The sequence below is a fragment of the Heteronotia binoei genome, chromosome 2 (genome assembly GCF_032191835.1).
Source record: "Heteronotia binoei isolate CCM8104 ecotype False Entrance Well chromosome 2, APGP_CSIRO_Hbin_v1, whole genome shotgun sequence".
NCBI lineage: Eukaryota > Metazoa > Chordata > Lepidosauria > Squamata > Gekkonidae > Heteronotia > Heteronotia binoei.
In genome coordinates this window covers 116,565,604-116,578,782 of record NC_083224.1, presented here as the reverse complement: position 1 = coordinate 116,578,782, position 13,179 = coordinate 116,565,604, and the positions used below count along the sequence as shown (strand labels likewise).

The following is a 13,179-nucleotide window of genomic DNA, read 5'->3' as shown; positions in this document are numbered from 1 at the left end:
AAATCCTACTGTCCTGTCCATGAAATTGTGGGCTGAACAAATGGACACTATATATTGTGTTTTCTATCATTAACTCATGGTGAGCTTTTTGTTCTCTGAGAATGTGGTAGTTGATTAGAATTTGCTTTTAGATTAAACAAAATTCATAGGACTATAACAGCATGATATTATCTACACAATCATAAAATCATGCTGGGAATTGTAATATCTGCATAATAATATATGGCCCATCTTAAATTTAATAAGGACTTTAGAATTCTCCCCATGGTCAGACGCTGTTCAGAACAGACTTCAATTTTATTTGCAAAGTACCTTTCTGTGATAATATATTATTATATTTGCTTTACGAAAACCCAGATAAATTCATAGTAATTGAAGGCCTGCTTGCCAGCCTGCCTTAACAGTGCTATCCTAAGCACAGTTACATCCTTCTAAATCCATTAAAGTCAGGGGGCTTAGAAGTCTGTAACTCTGCTCAAGATTGCATTGTAAGTTTCATTGAAAGCAATAAGCAAATAGACACTCTAATATACAGTCATTCCATTTATGTACACGAAATATATAGATTAACTACACTATTTTCTTATTGCATTTGATTTCATTTAACTCCTTTAGTTAAAACAATTATCCTGATTTTAGTAGCAACCTATCAGCACCTACCTTGGATCAGTGCCAGAAAAGGACAGAACCTCTTCAGATGAGGATCCTCCTACAATTCCTATCATATTCAAGCACCAAGGGGAGTCAAAACCCCAGGAGAAGTCCCAGTCCACTGAGCCACTGGAAACAGAGCCCAGAAACCCTAATTCTATGCCATTTCAACTCTAGAGCTCCACATGAGCCCAGTGTCAGAATCCCTCTCAGTATTTTGCCATTGAATATGATTTCTGCTGTTGAATATGTGTGCTGGCATAACTGTATGGAAAACTCCTGCCTGTTTCAAAGCATATGGCATTCTCTTTGTTTCTTCTCTTTGTCTCTCCCCCCCTTTCATTTCCCCCTCCTCTCTCCTGCCTGTTTTATTGCCTGACTATTTGAAGTTCCCTCAGTTCTTTGAAGGATGGTGGTACCATTTTCCCTTTTTCCACTATCTTTGCCTAAAAGAACGTTTCCAACATACACATGAACAAAACAAGGAATAACATGATACGTCTTTACACACACACTCTGCTGTGTGTAATATATCATCACACACTCCACTGGAGAACATTTACCATCCCTCCAACCCAACAATGAAAAGAATACTTGCCACATCATACCAACAAAACATTGCAATAAAAAAAAACTCCACATGGACTCCTCCTGAGGGTTGCAATACCACACTGGATCACTACATTGAGTGCTTTCGCCAGAGAGTTCAAACTGATGTGATCAACAACAGGGCTGGATCTGGGGGGGGGGGGGGGCAGAGGGGGGGTGCTTGCCCTGAGCGCCGACAGAGGGGGGGCGCCAAATTGGGTATGGAGCCCATTGTATTCTATGGGACCATAAAATAGAATGGCCCATAAAGGGGCACCATTTTTTTTATTTTGCCTCCCCCCTCAAAAAACATGTAGATCTGGTCCTGATCAACAAACAACACTGTGCACAGCAGAATCTCAACCATGCTGAAAGGAAGGCCATTGACAGTCTCAGGACCAATATGGATATTACAGTTAAAGAGGCAGACAAAGGAGGAGCTGTTGTCATCATAAACACATCAGACTACATCAAGGAGGATCAAAGACAACTCTCAAATACTTCATTTTACAAACCACTGGACTCAGCCCCATACAGGAATATAAAAAAGGACTAAACAAGATTACAAAAGAATTACCACTGAGCATTCAGGAACAGATCCTATCAGACACATCACAGGAACCTCGACCAGGTACTTTTTATCTTCTACCCAAAATACACAAGCCAGGCAACCTGGGAAGTCCCATTGTGTTGGGGATAGGCACAGTCACTGAGGAGGTATCTGGATATATGGACTCTATTCTAAGACCCTATGCCACCAGTGCTCCAAGTTATGTTCACGATAACTACAGATTTTCTGAGGAAAATACAATCTTTGAACAACCTTCCAGAGAATAATATCTTAGCCACCATGGATGTGGAATCTTTGTATACCAACATCCCACACCAAGATGGATTACAAGCCATAAGTAATATAAATGCTACGCCAAAGAATAAATGGACACAAATCTGACATCAGGAATTACAGAACTGAGAAACCTGTGGGAGAACACTTTAACCTTCCAGAGCATTCAATGGGTGACCTCAGAGTAGCTGTTTTACTGCAAAGAAACTTCAAGAAAAGAATGGAGAGAGAAATTGCTGAATTACATATTAATATGAAACTTGAAACAAACACCTTCACAGGACTAAACAGGGATATTGGTTTTTTATCTCATTACATATGCTAAACCCACTCTCAGTGAGTATAGCTATACATCCACAGTATTCCAATGTATTTCTTTTCAATAATAGTGTATCAGAATAATGTTTTGTATTGACATACTCAAATAGGGGATATTGGCCCAGGAGCAGGGCTCTGTCTATTGTAAGGTCCTACCCATGACTAAGAAGAAGATGATATTGGATTTATATCCCGCCCTCCACTCTGAATCTCAGAGTGGCTCACAATCTCCTTTATCTTCCTCCCCCACAACAGACACCCTGTGAGGTGGGTGGGGCTGAGACAGCTCTCACAGAAGCTGCACTTTCAAGGACAATTCTTCGAGAGCTATGGCTGACCCAAGGCCATTCCAGGAGCTGCAACTGGAGGAGTGGGGAATCAAACCAGGTTCTCTCAGATAAGAGTCTGCACTCTTAATCACTACACCAAACCCACCCAAAAAGTAATATAAATAAAATAGCAGTTCCTGCCCAGGAACTGGCTCTCTCCTGCAGCATTCTGTGATATAGCTCTTCTAACCTTGTGGGATTTCTTGTCCTCTCTAGGGAGTTGTCCTCAGATTATAGACAGGAGGAGGGGAATGAGGAGGAAACTAGGCCAAGACCTACCTAAAGTTTAAGAATGTAAGAGAAGCCATGTGGGATCAAGCCAATGGCCCATCCAGGCCAACGCTCTGTATCATACAGTGGCCAAAAAAAACCAGGCACCATCAGGGTGTCCATCAGTGCCACCAGGACACTAGAAGCCCTCCCACTGTTGCCCCCCTAAGCACCAAAAATACAGAGCATCACTGCCCCAGACAGAGTTCCAACAATATGCTGTGGCTAATAGCCACTGATGGACCTCTGTTCCATATGTTTATCCAATCCCCTCTTGAAGCTGTCTGTTCTTGTAGCCACCACCACCTCCTGTGGCAGTGAATTCAATGTGTTAATCACCCTTTGGGTGAAGAAGTACTTCTTTTTATCCATTCTAACCCAAGTCCTCAGCAATTTCATTGAGTGCCCATGAGTTCTTGTGAGAAAGGAAGAAAAGTATTTCTTTCTCTACCTTCTCTATCCCATGCATAATCTTGTAAATCTCTATCATGTCACCCCTCAGTCGACATTTCTCCAAGCTAAAGAGCACCAGGCGTTTTAATCTTTCTTCATAGGGAAGGTGTTAATCGTTCTAGTTGCCCTTTTCTGGACTTTTTCCAATGCTATAATATCTTTTTTGAGGTGTGGTGACTAGAATTGTACACAGTATTCCAAATGAGGCCGCACCATTGATTTATACAGGGGAATTATGATACTGGCTGATTTGTTTTCAATTCTCTTCCTAATAATTACCAGCATAGCATTTGCCTTTTGTATTGTAGTCACACATCTTCAGTGAGTTATCTACCATGACCCCAAGATCTCTCTCTTGGTCAGTCCGCCTGTTCACACCCCATCAACTTGTATTTATAGTTAGGATTTTTGGCCCCAATGTGCATTACCTTGCACTTGGCCACGTTGAACCTCATTTGCCACGTTGACACTCACTCGCCCAGCCTTGACAGATCCCTTTGGAGTGCCTCACAATCCTCTCTGGCACTTACCACCCTGAACAATTTAGTGTCATTTGCAAACTTAGCCACTTGACTGCTTACTCCCAACTCCAAATCATTAATGAACATGTTAAAAAGCATTGGACCCAGTACTGAGCCCTATGGTACCCTCCACTGTGAAAATTGCCCATTTATACTCACTCTCTGTTTCCTATTAATTAGCCAGTTTTTGATCCACAAGAAGACTTGTCCTTTTACCCCATGACTCTTGAGCTTACTTAGGAGCTGTCACGACTCGAGCCTCGGGTAGGAGACAGCTGCTGGCATCCCGGCAGTCAGCCAGAACTCTTGCAGCCGGCTGAGGTTTTCAGGGAGCAGCACCGGCGTTATCTTAAACAGGCCAATTAGTCAAAACCATAAATCAGTCCGAGCCAAGGGATGAGACAGAGAGCGTAAACGCAGGAATGCCGGGAGTCGGGTAGCCAGAGAGAGCAAAGCCAAATGAAGTCAAATTACCAAAGCAAGTCCACAGAGCAAAGTCACAGTCCAGAGTTCCGAGGTCCAAGGTTCAAGCCGGGTCAGAAATATGTGGGTTCTCACAGGAGTCAAGAGGGTGCAGAGCGTGGTCACGTCCCAGGAGGATCGTTCGTTGCCAGCACAGTTTGCCAAAGGGCTAGGATTGCAGATATACTGTGCTGGCTTGTTAACCCATTAGTATGCCGGGCTTAGATCTCTTCTCCCCCGCATGCGTGCTTCACTCCTTCTGTTTCTAATCTCCTGCCGTCTCCTTTCACGGAGCCGGCTAACAGGTGGTGGAGATTCAGGAGGGGATGAGCTGGGGCCCGGCGTGGCCTGATCAGTTCCAGGTGGTTCCTGCTGCCGGCTTGCCTCCTCAGGACTTATGTCCAGGGCTGTTAAAGGCGCCTGCTCTGAGCTAGCAGGTGCTGGATCAGGGGCAGGCATGACAGGAACCTTTGATGAGGAACTTTATCAAAAGTTTTCTGAAAGTCAAGTTTGATAGTCTCCTCCCATCCAACTCACAGACAATTAAACCCACACACAAAATGGTGTTTCTCCACAACCAAAATAAAACTTTCATGAATTATGTTAGCTTTCATTAAGAGGGCACAAAAAAAATGAAAGCACCTTCTGCAAAGAAGCAGTAAACCCAGGACAAAAGATATACACAAACAAACAGATTCCAGTTTCTCCTACCAGTCCCAGTTGAGGGAAGAAATTATGGGTCCTTGGCTGGTAAATGGAGGTGGGGGGGTGACAAAAAAAAGAAAGTAGCAGTGCCTCCATATGACTGGCCTCCACTTCCTAACAGGGATGAAAAGTAGGCAAAGAAAGAAAATTCAGACACAACTCCCAGACCTTCTAATCATCTATAACTATACAGAAGTAGAGCTGAAAATAGAAGTAGAGCTTAATTCAGTATAGAGGGATGGGGAATCAAAGCAGGACACACACATACAAAACTCAAACACCTTGCAGTTATAACCCAAAAGGTGAAGCTAGCAATGCCTCTTTAAAGCTATGGAAGGCATGTTGATTGTATTTTACTACAATGTGAGGGTAACACACTGTGTTCAAAGACTTACCCCCTGATTTTAAGGTGGGACGTCAGAGAAAGGGATGAGAAATAGCACAAAGGAATTCCCTCCATTCTGAATTAAGTTGGTATGTTGTGTATTTAATTCTGGTTTCAGTTTTGAGAGTCAGATTAAAGGCAAAGGAATGAAATTGAGCACTAAATCTTATTTACATAAAAATAAGAAGGGGCCAGACCCAACTTTTGTATTATGGTCTAATCATGCAGTCATTTAGATTTGTGTGTGAGACCAGTATCCCAGCAGAAGTTTTCCAATATGCTACCTTGTTCTAACTGAAGTAAAGAAGTTTAACACAATGTGCTGAGTTCCTAGAGAGTGAGGCTGAAAAAATGACCACTTCTGTGAATACAGATATTACTTTTTAAGAGCATTTCAAACTCTTTAGTCCTCTCCCATAGTCTCTTTGAACTCTTCTTTCAAAAACATATTTTTATTTGATTATTGAAGTGAAAAAGCAACTCATCACATTACTTTGCCACCACTTTGTATTGGTTATGAACTCTGCAAGGAAGGAACTCTGGTAAGGTGCAAGATACCTGAAATCATGCAACCAGAATAAGCCACAGATAAATACAGCCTTATATAAAGTGCTCTGTTTGGGTTTCGGGGTGGGGGGGTCGGCTCTTCTGAAGAATATGTTTATTTCCACATTATTATTTCCATATCCCAGGGCTTTTTTTGTAGCAGGAACTCCTTTGCTATTAGGCCACACACCCCTGATGTAGTCAATCTGCCAAGAGCTTATAGGGCCTATTTTAAGCTCTTGAAGGATTGGCTACATCAGAGCAGTGTGGCCTAATATGCAAAGGAGTTCCTACTACAAAAAAAGCCCTGCTTGATGATAACTAACATTTGCAAGTATTTCTACTAATAATAAATAGCATACAATTTTTTAAAAAATCCTCTCCCTCTAACCCCAAAAACAACCATTGCAAATTTTAAGGCATATTGCATAAACTGCAGTTGTATTGCCTTTGTGGTTGCAGAAAGCAGGCAATAGACTTCTGCAGAGTCTGTCAGTGTCAACAGAAGCTATTCCTTCTCATCAGCTGGATTCCTACCCTCACTGCACCAAATTCTCCAAATAAACCAGGAGAAATCAGGCAATGCAACTTCAGGAGGCACTCTTGGAACCCATGGCAACAGTGATGCTTCAAACCACTAAAATACCTTGAGTCAGCATCAACTCCCCCTTTCCTCCAAAAGACTTGACCATATGTACAGGGTTCAAGAGGTGGGAGCTGAATTTCTGTTCTGCCACCCCTAACCCAACTCCATGGTGGTGACCTCATAGGAGGTGGTGGTGGCTATAAGCATAGCCAGCTTCAAGAGGGGATTGGATAAACATATGTAGTAGAGGTCCATCAGTAGCTATTACCCACAGTATATTGTTGGAACTCTCTGTCTGGGGCAAGTGATGCTCTGTATTCTTGGTGCTTGGGAGGGGCAACAGTGTGAGGACTTCTGGTGTCCTGGCCCCATTGATGGACCTCCTGATGACACCTGGGTTTTTTGGACACTGTGTGACACAGAGTGTTGGACTGGATGGGCCATTAGCCTGATCCAACATGGCTTCTCTTATGTTCTTATCCTCTAAAAACAACTGCATGCACTCAACACCTGCAGATAAGTAGGGCAAAAAATTGGACACCTTTGGACAAAAGTTATATTCCATTTGGGCCCTTGGGATCAAGAATGACAACAGCCTGGCATGCATGGGTCATTACCAGTATTCCCTCTAGGAACAACTCTCAGAACTCATTGCAGGCTTCCCTGATGATAAACATACAGCTGCTAGGAAGTTACAAAAAGAAGGCATGATACTCACAAAACAACAGATCAGTTATTCAGAACACATGCTTGATTTGTTCTCCAAGACACTCACCTGCACCATCACTCTAAGGAAGCACTCAGGTTCTGGATGATGGCCTTCCATCTGAACACCCACTCTTACATAGAAGACCTTCCCTTTGATGGGGAAGGCCTTTTCAACTCAACCACTGATACCATCCTTCAAGAGATGGATAAAATCATCAAGGTATCACGCAATCTAGGCATTTCAGCTTCCTCCCACACCTACAAATCAAAACCCTGGTCAAGATCCTGGCCTAAACACCAGTATCCCAAACAATTGCCTGACCAACAATGGAGAAACCGCCAACCACAAATGACCCACAGGTCATCTTATGGCTCCAAACCTAAGTTCTGCTCAATCGAGTCCACTCCTGCCACACCAGACCTGGTAACTGCTGCTCAATCATCAAACATCACAATCTTCCTCCCAGCCTGGAGATGAATCACCTAAGACAAATGGGTTCTATCTGTTATCGCCCAGGGCTATGAGATAGAGTTTGTTCAGGAATGTACACGCACACCAGTATTTATCATCACTCCTCCATCAAACATCCTGCAGGAGGAAGTACAGACGTTGCTGGGAAAACAGGCCATAGAGAGGGTACCCACAAAGTCTCTGGCATTGATTCTACTCCCAGTACTTTACTTTCTCCAAGAAGCACAGCAGCCTAAGATCAATAATGGACCTCAGGGCACTGAACAAATTCATAGTCTATCACAAGTTCAGAATGATATCACTGCAGAGCATTCAACCACTCCTCAAAGAAGGGATTTGATGGCCACAACAGACTTACAAGATACCTGTTTTTACCTAATATTGCAGCGCCCGCCTCAAGGCCTCACTGGATCTCCATATTTTCGTCTCTTCGGGGTATTTTACTTGTTCTGTTGATGGGACCACAGCAGCTTTGTTTATTCTTCCCACAAAATATATAGGCTCACGAGAACTTTAACTTAAACCACAGATATATTGTTACAAAAAGTCTTAAACTGGGGATATGGGAGATATTTACATAGGCTAGTACGTTTGTTCTGTTGTTTCAGGCTTTACAATCACTTTTACTTTCTTGAGTCTTTCACAGTTACATGGTTCACAGTTTCCCTTCAACTCACTCTCCACCTCTAGCCAAGGTCTGGCCTCTTGGAATTGATGTGTCTAGTCTCACACCTCGACTGAAGTCTCTCCTCTCAGCCCTTCTTGGTGTCTCAGACCCACATCCACTCCCTCAACCTCCTCACTAGATCTTCAGAGTGGTTCCTAGGTGTTGTGACCGTTCCGGTCTTAACTGACTCACACACACACAGCCCTCTTGGCTGGTTTTGTCCAGCTGGCAGTCTCTGGAAGACTTCCCCGTCTCCGTCTCCAGCTTCTTCACAGGATCAGCTGTCCTCTCAGCCTCTCTGGTAGGCCCGAACTGACCCTCTCAGTCTCTGTCAGGCCACCACACTGACAGACCCCTCTGACAGGCCCGAACTGACCCTCTCAGTCTCTGTCAGGCCACCACACTGACAGACCCCTCTGACAGGCCACAACTCTGTCAAAGATCGACTGACTGAACTCCTGCCTCAGCAGTTTCTCTCCTTCAACTCCTTTTTTCCCTCCCTGAGAGCTCTGAGCACTTTGCCCCCACCCTCAGGTCACCTGACGCAGCCCTGTGTGTCTTCAGTTTATGCTTAACCCATTGCTTTCTGTCACACCTAAACATAAGGCCACACCACAGGTGATTTCAACAATTTATGATGGAAGAGGGCCATTATCAGTACAAGGTGCTCTCATTTGGGATCTCCCACCACATCAAGAGTATTTACAAATACCATGGTGATCATTGCAGATATTTATTTATTTATTTATTTATTTGATTTATATCCCACCCTCCCTGCCGAGCCACCTAGAAGGGACTATCATTTTCCCTTACATAGACAACTTGCTTCTGGTAGTGGATTCCATGGAAGATCTCCTGGGGGACATCAAGAAAGCCTTGGCGTTATTACAAACCTTAGGGCTCTGTGTCAAATGCAACAAATCCAACCTCACCCCATCCAGATGGATCCAATATATAGGAGCTCTGCTCAACTCCATGGCCTGCAGGACATTCCTAGCCCCACGCTTTGCAATTGTTACCCTAATCCAGCAAATAAAAACCCAACAAGACACACTAACAGTCTCTTTCCAATGGCTACTGGGCCTCATGGTGGCCACAACAGCAGTACTCGTCTTCACAAAGCTTTGGATGAGGACCCTCCAGTTATGATTCCTCAGACATTTCAAACCTTCCCACCATTCCCAAGTTATGGTACTCCACATACACTCCACAGTGTCTTCATTTCCATAGAACGGCGGGAACACATGCCTGATCTCATAGAAGGTACTCCCTTCCAACTACCTTCCTCAACAGAAACCCCAACTACAGACACCTCCCTGTGGGGATGCAGCACTTACCTGGGGAGCCTATGTGTGAGTGCCAGGTGGAATGCATGTCATCAGCACCACCACATTACTACTTAGAACGCCTGATGATCAAATTTGCACTCCAGTCCTTCCAACGCGGTAAACAGTATTATTGCTGATAGACAACACTTCTGCCCAAAGCTATATAAACCCAATAAGGGGCATGGTGTCCAAGAGACTCCACATTGGCAGTAGAATTATGGTTCTGGTGCATGACACAGAGAACTTTCCTCATTGCCACTCATCTCCCAGGGGTACAGAATGTCTTGGCAGATCTCTTCAGCAGAGGGGGAGCCCTACTCCACAAATGGAATATCAACTGGACTTGTCTTCAACAGGTGGGATCACCCATCAATAGATGTCTTTGCCATGAGAACAAACTGGAAATGCCATGATTTCTGCTGCAGAGGTGGCATGGACCCATTGTCCCTTGGAGATGGCTTTCTTTACCCATGGAAGCACAAGTTCCTGTTTCCTCCACCACCTTCATCACTACAGTTGTTGACAAACTGATGAGGGAAAGGCTGGATTGCATATTGATTGCACTTTGGTAGCCATGACAAGTGTGGCTCCCCATGTTGTTCCAGTTGTCCCAAGGAGAAGTCCACCACTTCTCATCAGCCATTCCTCCTCACCCAAGGAGGAAAGATCTTGTATCACAATGTTCCACACTTGAAACTAACAGCCTGGAAGATTACCTTGGATGCTTCCCGAAGAGGGTGAAGGAGGGGTTGCTCAACATCAGGAAACAATCTACCAGGAAATCCTATGATACAAGTGGCTAAAGATAAGATGGTGGCGCAAGATAAGATGGCGGAGATAAGATAAGATGGTGGCGCAATCACTTGCTGCAGCTCAGTGCTCTGTGGCTGTGTGTGGCTGTGTTATCGGCTGTTATGAATTCCTTCTGTGAGGCGAATGTCTTCTATAATAGATGGGACCTAGTGGAGATTGGTTTACAAAGTAAACAGGTGATAACAGCCGACCTTCCTCGGCATCTGAACATTCCAACTGAGATCACGAGGCCTCCCGGCTCCTGGTGGATTGTGGCTCCGGTGAGTGGGAGTAGAAACACGAAGGAAATGTTCGGCAAGGAAGAGGGGCTGTCGGGCTGGTGTTGTGTATAGGATGAAAAAACAAAGGAGGAGGCTGCCGCTCCCAAGTCTTTTCCTGACAAACGCCAGGTCGGTCAGAAACAAGATGGATGATTTAAGGCTAATGGCTTCTACAAGCAACTTTGTTAAAGACTGCTGTGTGCTGTTAATTACTGAGACCTGGCTAAACCCCTCTATTCCAAGTACTGAGATAGAGTTGGACGGTTTCTCATTACATCGCTTGGATAGGAACAAGACTGTCGGGAAGAGCAAAGGAGGAGGAGTCTGTATGTATGTGAGAGAAGACTGGAGTACGAACTCAAAGATCATAACAAGCCATTGTTCTGCTGAAGTAGAATATATGACTGTAAAGATTAGACCTTTTTATTTGCCACGGGAATTTAGTGCGGTCATTATATTGGTTGTGTACATTCCACCAGATGCAAAAGCTGATTTAGCTTTGAGTTGTTTAGGCAACGAAGTTAGTGAGTTGCAAACTAAGTATCCAGATGCTGTTTTTATTGTAGCAGGGGATTTTAATCATGTTGATTTGCAAGTTGTTCTTCCTAAGTTTTATCAACAGGTGACATGTGCGACTAGGGGTTTGAATACTTTAGATAAAGTTTATATAAATATCGCACAGGGGTATAGAGTTTTGCAGCTACCACAGTTAGGTATGTCGGATCATTTATCCTTGGTCTTGGTTCCTGTGTATATTTCTAAGCGGAAGAGGGGGTGGTTGTAACTAGGACAGTGAGATGCTGGCCTGTGGGGGCGACTATGCAGCTTCAAGACTGCTTTGAACGAACAAATTGGGACATCTTTGAACATCCAGACCTAGAGTGTTATACAGATACAGTTTTGGGGTATATGGCCCACTGTATTGATACTGTTACAACAAACAAGTGTATTCGAACCTATCCAAATCAAAAGCCATGGATGACTGGCACTGTTAGGTTTCTCTTGCATAGGAGATATAAGGCTTTTAAGTCTGGGGATGCCTCACTTTACAGTGTGGCCAGAGCAAATTTGAAGCGGGGTATTAAACAGGCCAAAGCTACATATAAGGGCAGGATAGAAGAATGGCTTTCTCAGAATAATTTGAGACAAGCCTGGCAGGGGATTCAGCAGTTAACTAATTTCAAGGCGCTAAAGGCTAGTATGAATGGAAAGCAGGAGCTGGCAGAGGAGTTAAATACTTTTTATGCCCGGTTTGAAGTGGATCAAAAGAAAGCGGAATTACCAGTAACATTATCGTTGGGGACCGAGCGAGGTGCTCCTTTCATTGTGAGGGAGCACGATGTTAGGTGTATAATGAAGGCAGTAAATTCTAGAAAGACTGCAGGTCCCGATAATATCCCTGGTTGTGTAGTAAAGGAATGTGCAGGGCAGTTAGCCGGGGTGTGGACTGAGATTTTCAATCGTTCTTTGTCACAATCCATTGTTCCCACTTGTTTGAAGGCTTCCCTTATTGTCCCAATACCAAAGAGGATGCCAGCAAAGGTTTTAAATGACTATAGGCCAGTGGCCTTGACTTCTGTTATAATGAAGTGTTTTGAACAATTAGTTCGAAAATATATTATTTCCTGCCTTCCTGTTATTTTTGATGAATATCAGTTTGCTTACAGGAAAAATAGATCTACTGAGGATGCTGTTAATACTGTTCTTTATACTGCTTTATCGCATTTGGATAAAAAGGGGACGTATGTTAGAATGTTGTTTGTAGATTTTAGCTCTGCTTTTAATACAATATCACCCCATAGATTGTTGTTTAAGCTTAAAGATTTGAAGCTGTCGGACTCTATATGTGAGTGGATTTTGAATTTTTTGTCAGGTCATTCACAAAGGGTTAAAATGGATGGATATATTTCCTCCGTGAAGATCTTAAATACTGGCACCCCTCAGGGATGTGTCTTGAGTCCACTTCTTTTCACTATTTACACGTCTGATTGTGTTTCTAGCAGTCTGAGTAACAAAATCATTAAGTATGCAGATGATACAACATTGGTAGGGCTCATCTCTAAGGATGATGAGTCTGCGTATAGGAGGGAAGTTCAACAGCTGTCCCTTTGGTGTAAAGTAAATAATCTTATTTTTAATATAAATAAAACGAAGGAAATTATAGTGGATTACAGGAAGAATAGTTTGGACATCCAGCCGTTGTTTATTGATGGTGTTATGGTAGAACAGGTGACAGAATGGAAGTTTCTGGGAATTACCATGAAACAGGATCT

General features: G+C 43.5%; 1 protein-coding gene across 1 annotated transcript in view; it reads left to right on the top strand.

Annotated features, from left to right (window-relative positions):
• The window catches only part of DAB1 (DAB adaptor protein 1), a 399,996-nt gene that overhangs the window by 300,608 nt on the left and 86,209 nt on the right, over positions 1 to 13,179 (top strand). The window lies entirely within an intron of this gene.